This window comes from Dama dama, chromosome 9 (assembly GCF_033118175.1).
Source record: "Dama dama isolate Ldn47 chromosome 9, ASM3311817v1, whole genome shotgun sequence".
NCBI classification, from domain to species: Eukaryota; Metazoa; Chordata; class Mammalia; order Artiodactyla; family Cervidae; genus Dama; species Dama dama.
Genome location: NC_083689.1, coordinates 96790098 through 96806487, shown reverse-complemented (window position 1 = coordinate 96806487; position 16390 = coordinate 96790098). Strand labels below are relative to the sequence as shown.

The 16390-nt window shown below is 41.2% G+C and overlaps 1 long non-coding RNA gene across 2 annotated transcripts in view; it reads right to left on the bottom strand.

Moving 5' to 3' along the window:
• Positions 1-6674: 6674 nt before the first annotated feature.
• The window catches only part of LOC133062697 (uncharacterized), a 310253-nt gene continuing 300537 nt past the window's right edge, over positions 6675-16390 (bottom strand). For both annotated transcript variants that reach the window (XR_009694237.1, XR_009694234.1), the window contains one exon: positions 6675-7266. This is a non-coding gene — a long non-coding RNA (uncharacterized LOC133062697). The remainder of the gene's footprint in view (positions 7267-16390) is intronic.

Sequence of the window (16390 nt, the reverse complement as noted above, 5' to 3'; positions counted from 1 at the left end):
TATTATAACCAAAGATATACATTCTCTCAGCAAAAGGAAACCTGGACCAGTGATGAGCTTACAGGCCAAAGGAAAACCTCTTAGAATGGGCTCATTGTCCACATGTGACAATTGGTTCAGTTCAGTTGCTCAGTTGTGTCCAGCTCTTTGCGACCCCATGGACTGCAGCACGCCAGACCTCCCTGTCTATCACCAACTCCCAGAGTTTACTCAAACTCATGTCCATCAAGTCGGTGATGCCATCCAACCATCTCATCCTTTGTCGTCCCCTTCTCCTCCTGCCCTCAATCTTTCCCAGCTTCAGGGTCTTTTCAAATGAGTCAGCTCTTTGTATCAGTTGGCTGAAGTATTGGAGTTTCAGCTTCAGCATCAGTCCTTCCAGTGGATATCCAGGACTGATTTCCTTTAGGATGGACAGGTTAGATCTCCTTGCTCTTGAAACAACAGAAATGTCGGGGGGCAGGTAATAAAAATCCTCATTAACTATGTCATGTAAAGTGATCTGCAACAAGAAAGAACAAGACTATTATAAACTCTAGAGAGAGGTGACAGTAAGTACACAAGGCTACACAAAAGCTTGCCCTGCACAACAGCTTTAATTTCTTGACTAAACCTAACCAAAGAATCTGCAGTGTTGTGTGGTTTGGGTGTGGTGGTGGAAGCCTGAGTGAGTCACGTTGATGACCAATTGTGGTTTCTTTTTCTCTGTGGTGAAGAAATATGATTTGCTCAGTGTATCAGCCAGTCTAAAGACCTTCTGGATGTGCTTCAAGAAACAGTGTTTAATGGGGAAAAGACATGCTGAGAGAGGAAATGAGCGCCAGGCCTAAGGAAAATTTAGATGACTATTTTTTGGAGTGATAGAATAAGACATATAGAAAGGATAAGAAAATCATTTGAAAACTTCTGTATCTCAAGAATATAATAACTCTTTTAAATAAAAGTTGATTCCTATGAACTACTTTGTCTTGGTAAATTCCAGACAGAAACAACACATTGAAGAGTTAATCTAGATTTGTTAAGAATCTGAAGCAAGCCGTTATTTGCTGTTGAGAGAACTGGACCGCTAAAATTTCTACCTAGAAAATTAAATCAATAAAAAACAGTGTTTGTGAGTGGAAGAAGAATGGAAGTTAGAGGGAAGGAGCCAGGTTTCTAGAACTCAATTTCCAGAGAGCCACTTCCCAGCCAGAATAGTTCATTGCGTGACTGTTTCCTGTGTTGCCTCCAGGCCTGAGGAATCATAATGAACCTGTCCCTACCACAGGATGGGGACTTAGTGTTTAGTGTATCCATTACCATGAACACATTGGCCCAAACTTGTTTCCTGGTTGCCTAGCAAATGCTAGAGTCATTTCAGATAACCAGCCATTCTGTTAGCACACACACAAATGAAACAAGTATCTCCATCAAGTTTATATTTCCTGAGGAAATGGAAAAAGTACCATTATTGGGGATGAACACATCAGGGTGAGTTCTGCCTGCTAGCTCAGTCAGATGTGCGGGTCTGGAGGAGCACCTTCCTAGAGTACTGCTGGCCTCTGGATCCTTCTGTGGTCCAGGGAACGTCTGGAATGCTGGCTGAGTGGGGACAGATCTATAACATTACACGGCTAGGCAAGAAGCTGCTTCTGACTTGGGATCCAGCCAAAACTGGTTTGTCTCTGTCAAGGGGATACTCCATGGCTTAAAAATTTTCAATCAATAATGATGACAGACGCTTTGTACTAATCGCAACGGGCATTTATTGCACGATTATAAGACGGAAGACACTAAGTCAAGTGCTTTTATGCACCACCTCACTCAGTTATCAGGATAATCCTAGGAAGCAGGTATTCAGTTTTATCCTCCACAGGTAACAGATAAGGGAACTGAGGTTCAGAGTGATTATGTAACTTGCTCAAGGTTATACAGTCGGTAAATGGCCAAGCTGGGATTTGAACACCACCGTGTGCTGCCTAAAGCACTTATGTTTCATCCATTGTGCTGTCTTGCCAAAATACGACGGCCTTAGGCAAAGGGAACTGATGTTCACTTTGCGGTTTGCTTTACTCTGCCCTTTATGTCTCCATAGGAATTCTGATTCAAATATATATTTGAATCAGAAAATCTATTCCTATTAAAAATATTTTTATATTAAATAATTTCAGAAGCATGAAAAGGCTGCAGAGACAATACACCAAATTCCCATACAGCCAGCATCCAGTTTCCCTATTGTTAGCACTGCGTGTACACAGTACATTTCTCATATCCAACGAACACGTTACGATGAACTAAACTCCATACTTCATTCTAATTTCCTTTGTTTTCCCCTGATGTCCTTTTTCTCCTCCAGAATCCCATCTAAGATATCACGTTAGATTTAGTCAAAATGTCTCATTAGGCTCCTGTACTATAAAAGCTTCTCAGACTTCCCTTGTGTTCTGATGAACTTGACACTTCAGAGGAATACCGCTTAGGTATTTAAAGAACGTCCCTCACTTTGGATTTGTCTGATGATTTTTTTTTCTTTTGTCTGGGATTATGAATTTGGAGAGTAGGTTCCATAGAAGTGAAGGGTCATTCTAACAAATACTCACTATCAACATGACTTATTTTCCCTGGTGGCTCAGTAGATAAAGAATTCACCTGCAATGCAGGAGACCTGGGTTCAATCCCAGGGTCGGGAAGATCCCCTGGAGAAGGAAATGGCAACCCACTCCAGTATTCTTGTTGGGAAATCCCATGGACAGACGAGCCTGGTGGGCTACAGTCCATGAGGTCGCAAGAGTTGGGCATGACTTAGCGACTAAACCATGTGTTGATCTCGATCACTTAGCTGTCATGGTGTCTGTCAGGTTCCTCCACTATAAAGTTACTTTTCTACACTTCTCTATACTCTTTGGAAGAAAGCCACTAGACACAGCCCATACTCAAGGGGTGGAGAGTTACATCCCACCTCCTTGAGGGCGGAGTATCTACAGAAGGAAGCTGGAGTTCTCCTGTATGGGATATTTTGTCTCTTTTCCCCTACTTATTTATTCAACCATTTATTTTTATCAATGTGGACTCATAGATATTTACTCTGTACTTTGGGTTTCATCTAATATTACACTGTTTCTTTTGTTGCTCAAATTGTCACAGCTTTGGCCACTGGGGCCTCTTTCAGTTCAGCTCAGGTTTCTCGTTGACATACCCTCATGGTTTTACTTTTGAACACTCCCTTACTTTCTGCCACTACAAGATGCTTCAGTCTCATCTTCTACATTCCCTGTTGCAGCACTAGCATTAGCCATTTCTTCAAGGAGTCTTGATCCCTTTTATTGGAAAACTATTAGAAACCAAGATCTGGGGGTTGGGTGTGATCATTGCTACTGGAGTATCATAACTTCCAGGACAGAGCTAGGAAATATGTGTATGTATACTAATACATGTTTATATACACATCTATAATTATTACTGTTTCTATATTAAGCTTAACATGAGTTTATACTGATATATCCAATTCTGATCCATTCCATACGGTCCATTCTAACCTTCTAAAGAGAAGGCTTATCTGGAACTTTCAACTGCAAAAGTGAGTAAACTGTATCTCATCATCTGCCACTACTTACCTACTTGTTCATTCCCAGGTTTTAAGTACAGTAGTTTCAGAATTCTTGACCTTTACCCCTATAAGGAAGAGCTTTATTATCTACAGTACAGAAATAATATGAAATTCCCTTAATCTGTAGTTAATACATGTCCAAAGTCACCTACAAATTATTTTCTTGTTATGAAAACCATATATAGTTTTATTGTTGAATGTTTGAAAAGTAGAGCAAAGTTTAAAGGATATTCCATAATCTTATATTAACCACTGTTAATATCTTGGTGCTGTCCCTCTTTCTTCCTCTATCTCTATTTTATATGCTTATCTTTCTGTATTAGCTCCCTCCATATATGTATATCTCTGTGTTCATGTAAGTTATCAAAGGAGCAATGTAGTCAACAGTGGTCCTGCAGAAGATTTAGAGATGATGCCATAACATATTCATAAACTGAACCTTAATAAAAGCCAAGGGTATAGAAAATAATTCCAATACATCTAAGTGGATCTAAAATACTTTGATGCTCTTGAACTGTGGTGTTGGAGAAGACTTCTGAGAGTACCTTGGACAGCAAAGAAGATCAAACCAGTCCATCCTAAAGGAAATCAACCCTGAATATTCATTGGAAGGACTGATGCTGAAGCTCCAACACTTTGGCCACCTGATGCGAAGAGCTGACTCATTGGAAAAGATCCTGATGCTGGGAAAGACTGAAGGCAGGAGGAGAAGGGGACGACAGAGGATGAGATGGTTGGATGACATCACCAACTCAAAGGACATGAGTTTGAGCAAGCTCTGGGAGATGGTGAAGGACAGGGAAGCCTGGCCTGCTGCAGTCCATGGGGTTGCAAAGAATTGGACACAACTAAGCAATTGAATAACAATAAAAATACTTCTAACACATTTCTGTCTGGTGATCTAACTTCCTGTAAAGGAGAACTTACATTCTTTAAGTTGTCCAGATATGAAACTGCCCTCTATTAATAGGACCTGAATAGCAATTATATCAAGGCTGATCTCTGTAGTGAATGCTATAAGGGCAACTATCCTGCTTTGTTGGTTCAAAAGAAATCCCTAGCTATAAATACCCGAATGTCAGGCAGCAGGTGTAGCATTCCTCTGTAAACATTTTGGCTCCTAAAGTACATGCCTGCCCACAACTGAGGACAATCCACCAGCTCAAAGAAACAGACTACAGAGGGAACCCCAAGAAAAGCCAACTTACCTGTTTCTCAAACATGGTTTCGTATGTCCTTAAAAGCACAGATGAGTGTTTGGCTGAGATTTGACTTTTCTGTTCCACAGAACAAAGAGCTCACTGTGGCTTCCATAACTCTAGGCACAGGTTGTAGTCCTCAACCCCCTTGATCACAAATGTGGGTCCCTGTGGTTCAGTCTACGTGAGCTTCCTGGGGACTGTCTCTCCTTTTATACCCTCTCACTGGCTGAGAGCGATTTCATCTTTCCCAGATGCAGAGGATGAACAGGTCTGAACGTGAGAGTTATCTAATGTTGTTGGATGCTTATTGATACTGAACGGGGGGCAGGACCAAGAGGCAACACGTGGACTGAAAAGCGAAAGGTAGAAAAAAGTTCTCAAGAAGAAGACAGGAGTCATATGCCGGGCCCAGCGTGTCTAGAGAAGGGGAGAAGTCCTCAGTGGCAGGCTGGGCCCTTTTGCTCATCATCTCCCTGGGGGCTGTAGGAGAGAGAAGGAGAGGAAACTGAGAGAGACAGAGAAATGCATGGTGGTGAGAGGTTCCTCTACAACATATGTATGCTTTGTGCAGAAGAAACTCTTGAAACTAGATGGAGCAGATATAAAGTACTGAGACCCATGAGTCTCATGGAAGTTGAAAGTTGCCTTGGTATTGACAATGGCCATGAATGGGTTCACTGCTGGGAGATGGACAAGTTGGGCTGTGTGTAATGTTCTTTCTGGCTACACCCGAATAGAGGGGTTGAACCTACTGATCCAAAAATAAAGGAGTTGCCTTGTGTACCTCCCACCTGACAATGTCTGGTACAAAATACCCAAGGTCTCTGGGGCAGGCTTAGGGAACTTCTGAAGGATGTAAGGATTTTTTTTTTAAATCAAAGGAAGAGAAGCAATTGAGGTGTAGGACCTGGTAAGGCATTACTTACTGCTGTGCATCTCATGAAACACCAGTAAGGGGCTTGAACTCTCCATGGCCAAGCCCTGCACTCTGCCCGACACTCCATCCACTCAGGGAAGGTGGTGGTCCATTCGGGCCACCCAGAGCTGTCTCAGGTCTGCATCAAGGCTTTATAAAACACATTGGTGACCCAGAGGGCCGGTCATCTCTCTGTAAGGGCCATTCACACGTTTCTTCACACTAGGAACCCTGTACATAAGTTTAACTTTTAAGTTTTTAAATTTACTCATGCAGACAGAATACTACATTATCATATTTTGCTTAAATAGTAAATCTTATTTATCTTGTAAGATAGCTTTATCAAAAATAACATCAACTAGTTATTAATAAAAAATAAAAATTTTTATTTAGATGAGAAAAATAAGCTCTTTGATTGTGTATATTTTGGGGTTATTCTTTTGGGGAGATATTGTTACCATAATTCTTCAAGGTTCATAAAGCTGGGCCAGTCTTTATGTGATTAATGTTACTTTATGGTCTTGAAATTCCTTTGGTTACTGATCCTACAACAGCTCACCAGGGGAAGTTACTCGAAAGATGTGTCCTAAGAAGCTGCATTTATTTACTCCTGGATTGGGATTATTTCAAATGGAACAATGGAGGGCTGGAAAGCCACATTTCAGAAATTTGGGGTTACATGAAACCCTTTCTGAGTAGCTGAATGTTCTGGCTGAGTAGACTTGGGCAAGCTACCTGGCCTCTGGGGGCCTTCCTTTCTCATTTGTGAAATGGAACTTATCTAATATGGTTGCTACAAAAATTAACTGAGAAAAGAAATGCCAAGTGTTTAGGATCACACTCAGCACATTGTGAACATAGTAGTAAAATTACACTAGCATTAGTACCACTGATGTTGGGACAACCCAAGACATCATCGGCCAACTGCTCAGCTTCTCTTAAAGATTACGCTTTGTTCACTCCTGTAAAACTGTGTTATCTGAATAGGGAAGATGCTCATAGAGAAAAGATATTTATTTACATCATTAAACTGTGCTATTATCCTGTTTTTACATCAATAGCTATCAAAATTACAAGAGCATCTAACTTTTGACTCACATAATTTTTAGAATTATATATTATAGACATATTTGCATATATGCAAAATGATCTCTGAGTTTTTAATAGAAGTATCACATCCCATGAGACAAGTGCTCAGGCCTGGTGCACTGGGAAGACCCAGAGGGATCGGGTAGAGAGTGAGGTGGGAGGGGGGATCGGGATGGGGAATACATGTAAATCCATGGCTGATTCATGTCAATGTATGACAAAAACCACTACAATATTGTAAAGTAATTAGCCTCCAACTAATAAAAATAAATGAAAAAAAAAGAAGTATCGCATCTAATGAGAATATTTTGGAGGCAACCTAAATTTCTATCAATATGGCATTTGTTAAATAAATTATGGACCATATAACTATCAAAAACAATGGGGAAGTTCTTCTTGTACTACTATGGAATGTTCTCCAAAGTATAAAATGCAGAGTTCACAGCAATATGAAGAAAGAGGCAGCTCTTTGGCTAAAAGGAGAGAAAAAAGAAAAAGTATGAGTATTATATGAATACTTAATACTAATAAAAAGTATTAGCACTATATAAAAGTATTAATATCTATGGGCTTCCCAGCTGGCTCAGTGGGAAAGAATCCACCTGCCTAGCAGGAGACACGGGTCCGATTTCTGGGTCAGGAAGATCCCCTGGAGAAGGAAATGGCAATCCACTAGAGCATTCTTGCCTGGGAAATCCCACGGACAGAGGAGCCTAGTGGCCTACACTCCATGGGGTTACCAAGAGTTGGGCGTGACAAAATCTACGGAAGACACAAAGGAAACCACTCATATTAATTGTCTATTAGAGGAAGAACAGGAAGAGGGTTCCTGGGTGGCAGAGTGGTAAAGAATTCGCTTGCCAATGCAGGAGAAGCAAAAGTATATCTCACTGGTCAAGAGATGATCCTTCCTTTTCCCATTTTGGTGGCAGTTTTAACATAGACCTTGATGAAATAATGAAAAAAAAATCTCAATTTCTTGCAAGTTTAAGATATTAGTTAAGAAGTGACATTGCTAGTACTATTATTATAATCCTTTTGCAGATAAGGAAACTTGAGTCATAGAGAGGTCAAGTCAGGCATTTAAGTGTTTTTGGCTTTCAAAACCCTGCTCCTGACATGTGGCTGTGTACTTGTACCAAGCAGAGTTTGACATTGCCAAGATTAAATATTAGTTATTGACCAGGGTCTTAGGAAGCAGGAGGGAGGATGAGTTGATGTAAAAAGTAGGGGGAAATTAAGCTGTCCAAGTTTATCTCTTATGGGCCAAGTTAAAGAATCTTCAGCCTGAAGCAGAAGCAATTTTTTCACTAAGCACAAATAAAAATCATTTACTATTTCAAAGAGGCAAGAGAATGACAGCAGCCCGGTCTTGGAGTAGCTAGTGGAATTGGCGGTGGACATCTGTCCCTGAGACCCACTAGGACAGAAACAAATGTGATTTTATAAATAGTCTTCTTGATCTCGTAAAGAGTCCTCAGTTCCCAATCAACTCAGAGATTGGTTGTAGCTAAGTCTTCTGTCAATGGGTGCTAGTAATATTTGTTCCTTCTAGACATTCTCATCTCTCCCCCTCAAAAACAAAACAAACAGGTAGTTTAGATTTGGAAACAAAGAAAATAGCAAAGTCTGTATGAATTGATTCTAGCTCCTATCATTTCCCCATAACTCCCATCACAAAAGCTTCCCTTTGGTCAAGATGTTTTAAATCTCCTACCAGGTACAGTGACTCTGCTATCACGCTTTTCCATGCTTCAGGCGCTCTTTCTCAAAGGAAATCCACCCACCTAATGTGTCATATTCTACCTAGAGTTTAAGGTCTCCTTCTAGCCATAAAGCCTCTGAAAATAATCCTCTTGTCAGAATTTCTATGATACCTAAAGTCTGAATCACAACATTTAGTGCTAAATTACTGTGATTCGTTGTCATTACACAAGTTTTATCCTTCCAAATAGACAGTGAGTTTTTTAAGTAAAGACATCTTGCCCAATGCTCTTCTGAATCCTCTAAATTGCTGAGCAGTCAGAATGCAAATGTTTGTTTTTAATCACACATAGTTTTGTAGGTCTCACCCTTGAGGTTTAATGAACATAAAAGCTCAAAAAGACAAAAAAATTATAGCCCTGGTAGGATATACCAGAAATTGGTCAAAAATGTAAACTATGTTGGGTACAATATATTTCACTTCAGAGGGAGCACTACTGATTTTTTTTTACTAGGAGGATTCAGAATGGAAAGGCCCTTAATGTTCAGGAAATGAGACTGCTTCTATCCTCTCCAACCCCAGCTCTCTGGTTCCCTATTTCAAGGTAAAAGTCCATTCCACTTGACTCGGTTTATCTGAAGTTTAAGGGTGGAAAGCATGCCATATTTGGAAAAAGAAGGAATGGAAGAAGAACTTAATACACATATTTTGAAAATATGTGTGTAAGCATCTCTCTGTAAGGGACTTGATATATTCATGCATAATTTCACATAATCTTTACAACAACCCTACACTGTAGAAATTGACTTTCATGAAACCTAGATAATGTGCATAGGTCAATGAATAAAAGAACCAAGACCTGAAGCCCTTTTATTCATTCTGATTCTATTATAAAGGTTAAATTGATTTAAAAAGTACAGTAAAGAGCTAAATGGAACATGCCTACTCTGCTAAAAAAAAAAAAATCAGCACATTCTTTCAACATCAAAACACTGCTTTGTGTCCTTACAGAAGATAAGTTCATTATGTAGTCAGACAACACAAACATAGTATATACATTATACTGTTTGGCATGCTCAAGGAATTTACACTACCAGGCTAGCCTGAACTCAGAAACACATTAAGGGAATAAAGAAATAATTCCTCTCCATTTTCAGACTGGGGGAATCAGGATGAGTCATGAGTTGTTCTAAATGGTTGGAAAATTAAGAGACGAGATATACACTAGCTGTGATTTAACAGAGAGGAATAGAGCTTATGAAAGTGATGACTCAAGACGCTATCTCCCAGAATGATCAGTGGAGACTGTGTTTCTGAGTGAAGGGAAGCCTTTTGCTAAAATTGCCAAGACCATCAAACTTTCATCCCGAGCTTCATCCCAAAACTAGGCCATTTCTCTCCATCTTCTTGGCCTCTCATAATCAAAACTTTATAACCATTGATCTCCTCCTCTTCTTCAGATTTAACCAGCTACTACATCTCAAAAATTCTGAATTCCCAACACTTCTCACATTCTTCCCTATTTCTACACACATTAACACACACCAGACTCACCTCCCATATGTAACCATATGTAACCATATGTAAGCAAGTTCCCGGAAGGAACTCTCCAGGTTGACATCCCCCTGATATAAACAACCTATCAATCATCTTCAAACACTGGCAGAATCATCCTTACCTTGCTGCTGGCTTTGTGTGGATAGTGGGAGACCAGCTCCAGCCTCTGTCACCTTCATCTCCAGACTCACTCCCCAATCTTCCCTCTCCCCAGCACTCCTAACTGATCTGCCCAGTCTCATTTAAAAGCCTCAGTGGTGGAAATTATTTCCTCTTTGATATTTTCTATAAACATTTATTGGGTTGCTATTGTATGACTGCCCCTAAGTAAGTACTCAGGGGTTCTCAAGGCAAGAAAACTGAAGTGGTTTGTCATTCCCTTCTCCAGATCCTAAAGGAAACCAGTCCCAAATATTCACTGGAGGGACTGATGCTGAAGCTGAAACTACCAATACTTTGGCCACCTGATGCAAAGAAATGACTCCTTTGAAAAGACCCTGATGCTGGGAAAGATTGAGGGCAGGAGGAGAAGGGGATGACAGAGTATGAGATGGTCAGATGGCACGAGTTTGAGCAAGCTCTGGGAGTTGGTGATGATCAGGGAAGCCTGGGCGAGCTGCAGTCCATGGGGTCACAAAGAGTCGGATATGACTGAGCAACTGAACTGAACTAAACTGAACAAGAAAGGGTGAATAGAACATGATCTCTTCCTACAGGTAAGGGAAATTGACATTTCACAGATGTGGGCCATTTTGTGTATTACAGTGGGTATTATAATATGGATATATGGTGGGTAGACAGGGAGCATTGAGTGGAGAATTATTTGCTCTCACTTGGGGGAGTAAAGGTCAGGGAAAGTTTTACATAAGAGAAGACACTTAATGTGAAAACCAAGAAAAAAATTCCATTTACAATAGCATCAAAAGAGAAAAAAAAAACACTTAAATGAACGACTGTATATACACAGAAAACTACAAAACATTGTTTAAAAAGATTAAAGAGGATCTGAATAAATCGATTGTTAAGACTTACTATTGTCAGTATGGTAATACCATGAACATTAATCTTTAAGATTAATTTTAATCTTTTTTAAGATTAATTGTTTAAGATGAAACACAATCCCTATTAAATTTTCAATTGCAAGGGATGCAGAATAGCCGAAACGATCTTGACAAAGAAGAGCAAAGTTGGAGGACATCCCCTTCCTGATTTCAAAGCTAACTACAAGTCTAAGTGATCAAGAGAATGTGGTACTGGCATAGACATGGTAATACAGGCCACTGGAAGAGAACTGAAAATCCAGGAATATACTCATACGTTTATGGTGAACTGATTTTTATGAATATCAAGAACATTAAATGGGGGGAAGACAGTCTTTTTTTACGAATGGTATGGAATAGTGTAGTGTAATAGTGTTAGCCACTCAGTCGTGTCCGACTCCTTGCGACCCCATGGACTGTAGCCCACCAAGGTCCTCTGTCCATGGGGATTCTCCAGGCAAGAATACTGAAGTGGGCTGCCATTCCCTTCTCCAATGGAATAACCAAATGTAAAAGAATGAACCACGTGTTTCTTCCTCACACTATTTACGAAAGCTACCTTTATCCTGCACAGGCACTTATGTTGATTTGCAGCTTACTGGGTTCTCATTTCTAATCTGATAGAAAGCGCTGAAGTCAGGGAACATAACTGTTTGGGCCAGTGACACATGCCAGGTGCCCGGGACCGGGCTCCACACAGATGAGTTGAATGGATGCCTAACTGCGAAGGCAGAGAGCTGTGATCAGGAGACCCAGGCTCCTCCAGGATGAGGTGCCCAGCGGCCTGGCACTGCCTTCTTCTGAGACTGATCTTGTCGAGGCTCCTCCACAACATCCCAGGCTTTGCTGGTCGAGGGTATGGCTGTCACTTAACACTGTTTGCAAAATTTATAGCACTTGAGTGCAAAGAAGTTCACCTCTGCCAAAGTCAACACCAAATAAGGGCTGTGACACATGGTCCAGCCTGGGTAAGTCGGGGTTGGGCGGAAAGGGGTAGGGAGGTCCTTTCTGTAAGGCAGCAGGACAGTGGATTGAAAGACAGGAAATAAGCAAGCCCAAGCTGCTTGAGCTTTCTGCCTTTCATGTTACCATCCTCGAGAGAGAGAGAGAGAATGAAAGGCAGGGAGGAAATGAAGTTCATTGAAATTCCAGTGTCAGGTTCTCAGAGGCGAACTTTCCATATTAGGTGTCATTTAATTAGGAGGAATTCTTTCACGGATAGGTCACTGAGTATGAGGAACCAAGGTGTTCCCTGCCTCGAATGCCTGTGAAGTAAAGGCGTCATTTGTTACAGATGCTAAACACTTCTCAGGACTTCCGTATGAGAGGTGCAGACTCCCAGTTCACTAGAAACCAAGAAGGGCCAGAACACAGAAAAAAAGCAGTTGTGTGATCACATGACCTGTTCCTTCAGCGACAAGATCTTTGTTAACTGGTCATGTTCTCATCGTGCAGGGAAACAGCATCCTATCCTTGCTTTCTAATCTGGACTCTGAAGGTTAAACTAATTGTGAAAGCCGCTTAGCTTCCCAGCTTTCTGGGACTTGGGTTATCTCAGGATATTATTATCCTCACTTCACAGATAAGAAAGCTGGGGTGTGAGTGACAAATGACGTCCTGAGGCGTCACGGCTGCCAAATGGCTGAGCCCAGCCTGGGCAGATCTGTCTGCTTGGCTTTAAAACCGACATACTTTCAACTACATCAGGCAGTGTCTTAGATTCTTAAAATGAGGAGGCTGACTGGCTGATTCCTGTTATTTCCTTCCATTGTTAATGTTCCGTATGTTGTCAGGGCATACTTATTGCAAAGAAATAGAAACTTGATTCAGTCCATAGGCACAGTTTTTACGCTATGGGATTTATAGAAGGGTTAAAACTGATTCTCATTTTTGAGGGCATCTGTTCTAAGCAGTGGGCTTTCTTTGTGGTTCAATGGTGAAGAATCTGCCTGCCAAGCAGGAGATACTGGTTAGATCCCTGGGTCAGGAAGATCCCCTGGAGAAGGAAACGGCAGCCCACTCCAGTATTCTTGCCTGGGAAATCCCACAGACAGAAGAGCCTGGCAGAGCTACAGTCCATGGGGCCACGAAAGAGTTGGACTTGACTCAGTGACTAACAACAACAAATTCTGAGCAGCAAGTTATTGAGTGACACCCTTTCAAACTTCAAACATTACAGCCATGGGGGAATTTTGGATCTGCTCAAGTAACTTATTTATTAACTTTCTTTTCTATAGAGCAATTGCAAACAAAATTGCCAAAACTATTTAGTGCATATTATTACAAATGGGGCCTTTACTGTGGTGAAAAATAAATAGATACTTTTCAGTGGAGAAAAGTTTTTGTGCACTGAGATGGTCATTTTAAAAGGATGCTTTAAAAATCAACAATGCTTAAAAGGCCTTATCTTCTTTCTCAATGTCTGTATAAGAAATGGTAACATCTATTTTCACTTAAAACAGGTATTCTCCTACAATAGAATCGCCAAAAGCAATCAATGGAGGAAAGAAATCTTTCCTCTTCACCTTGTAGGATAAGGCACTTGCCCAGCAGAAAGGGAAGAATGACATAAAGGTAAATTTCACCTTCTTTGTGACCCATGGACTGTAGCCTGCCAGGCTCCTCTGTCCATGGGATTCTCCAGGCAAGAATACCAGAGTGGGTAGCCTTTCCCTTCTCCAGGGGATCTTCCCAACCCAGGGATGGAACCCAGGTCTCCCACACTGCAGGCAGATTCTTTCCCCGCTATCTGAGCCACCAGGGAAGCCCAAAATTTCACCTTCAGGATTTGCTTTATAACCAGGAAGTTCAGAGTGCCTGAGGAATGGGACCTGAAGAGGGTCCTGACGCATTCTGGTAGTACCTCATGGGGCACAAGGAACTAATGGTCTCCTTGAATCCTTCTCTTCCTTCCCAACAACCCCACAATTGCCATTAATACAGGAGACAGTAAAGATATTTACATTTCTGGCCAATAAGCATAACCTTTTCCCCTTCAAACAGGAGTTTTCTCAGGAAGTATTTTCTGCTTAAGAAAATACTAACACCTCATTTTTTTATATATACTTTTATAGTTTTCCAACCATTTTCACATGGTGGATTGCAGACTTTGATTTCATAGACTAACAAAAATTACAAAAAAAGAAAAGTATCAACAGAGTTCCCAACTTGGCATTTTGTCAAAAAAAAAAAATTTAAGAGAGAAAAAATGTTACTCTCTACAATCACCATCACTCATGAAAGAAGCTCCTGATCACAGCAAAGGTGCAGGGAGGTCATTCATATAAAGAGTCCTTGAAGCCCTAAGATGGACTTCTTGGTAGATTCACAATTCTACCCTGAAGAGTCTCACTCTTCCGCAGAGCAGTTAAAAATTTCGTCAAAGACTTTCACAACCAGCCTCTAAAGTAGGCGAAGGGGGTATTACTCTCCTCTTACCTGTCACGAAACGTGGGCCAGAAGGTGAGGTAACAAGCCTAGTGATGCGGATACGGCTCGTTCAAACCACACTTCGGGCGTCAGAGCACAGACCCTGGGCTGGAATGCTGGGTTTCGCTGACGCTCACCAGCTGGGAGAGCTTGGGGACATTCTAGTAACACCAGAGAGCCCTAGATGAGAGACTGCAATCAGATTGCCCAGAGGCCCCTGAGTTTTACTGGAGGGTCAAAGGGCAGGTTAAGTTTCACTGCTTCAGGTGCCTGTTCTTGACTCACCTGCAGGTTAGAGTGACCTCCCAAGGCCGGGTCAGTCTGTGTCTTTCCTGGATTTCCCAGATGACAGCCAGGGTCTAGTTGGCTGAACCAGCAGAATGCCACCTGTGCCTGATATTCCCCCCGATTTTGCAGTCCCCAGAAAAAATACACTGCTCTTCAGAGTCTGGCCCTCTTGGAAAGCCTATGAACTCTCTAGTACCCTGTAACAAATTCCCTTTCCTCCTAAAAAATATTAGGGAGAACAAAAAAAAAAAAAAAAAAAAGAAGAGAGGGGTTGTTGTTTACTCTGAAACTAGACCCACATCCCTGAATGTCAAGATAAATTTCAGTTCAGTTCAGTTCAGTTCAGTCGCTCAGTTGTGTCCGACTCTTGGCGACCCCATGGACTGCAGCACGCCAGGCCTCCCCGTCCATCACCAACTCCAGGAGTATACTCAAACTCATGTCCATTGAGTCGGTGATGCCATCCAACCATTTCATCCTCTGTTGTCCCCTTCTCCTCCCGCCTTCAATCTTTCCCAGTGTCAGGGTCTTTTTCAAGGAGTCAGTTCTTTACATCAGGTGGTCAAAGTATTAGAGTTTCAGCTTTAGCATCAGTCCTTCCAAGGAATGTTCAGGACTGATTTCCTTTAGGATGGACTGGTTGGATCTCCCTGCAGTCCAAGGGGCTCTCAAGAGTCTCCTCCAACACCACAGTACAAAAGCATCAATTCTTCAGCACTCAGCTTTCTTTTTTTTTTTTCTCAGCTTTCTTTATAGTGCAACTCTCATATCCATACATGACTGCTGGAAAAACCATAGTTTTGACTAGACAGACCTTTGTTGGCAAAGTAATGCAATTTGGTGGGTATAAATTTAATGGGCCATTAGATAAACCAGCTTATATCACCCAAGTTGTATGGATGTGTGAGGGCTGTAAATACATTGTTTGAACCTGAAGTGAACAATAACCTGAAAATTGTTTGGGGGATCATATGTGTACTTGGCCAGCAATGAGGTGACCTCTTTCATTCTTTCTTTCCTTCTATGAACCCTGCATATGTGGCAGAAATGGGAACAGAAGTTGTGTTGGAGTGGGCATAGAGGCAATCTTACTTTTCTATTTTCTATTTAACACTCTTCTTTCAAACTGATTTTCCTTACTTTTATTAGCTTAGATGATTTTACTGATGAGGAATTGGAAGGACAGACAGATGAGGAAAACTGCCCAAGATAACAGAGGCTGTGGCAAAATAATTCTGCCTCCTAACTCTCTGTACAATTTTGTCGATAGTTTCAAGCATTTACCAGGAAAACACTATAAGGAGAGAATTTTGGACAAAATTTTGGTCTCTCCTATTTCAGTAGAGGTTAAAGGAGAATTCATATCCTATTTTATAAAGTGTATATGTATGTACGAGAGAGAGAGAGAAATATAGAAACTTAACTAGAAAACTGAAAACACCCTCATTGTCACACTGTAAGTAGTAATCCTAAAGAGAATTTTGTTGTGAAATCTTTTTAAGAGAGAGCTTTCATAAAAAACGAGTTATTTTTCACAGCGCTAGTCGGTGCTCTTTGTTGCTGTTCGCGGAATTGCTG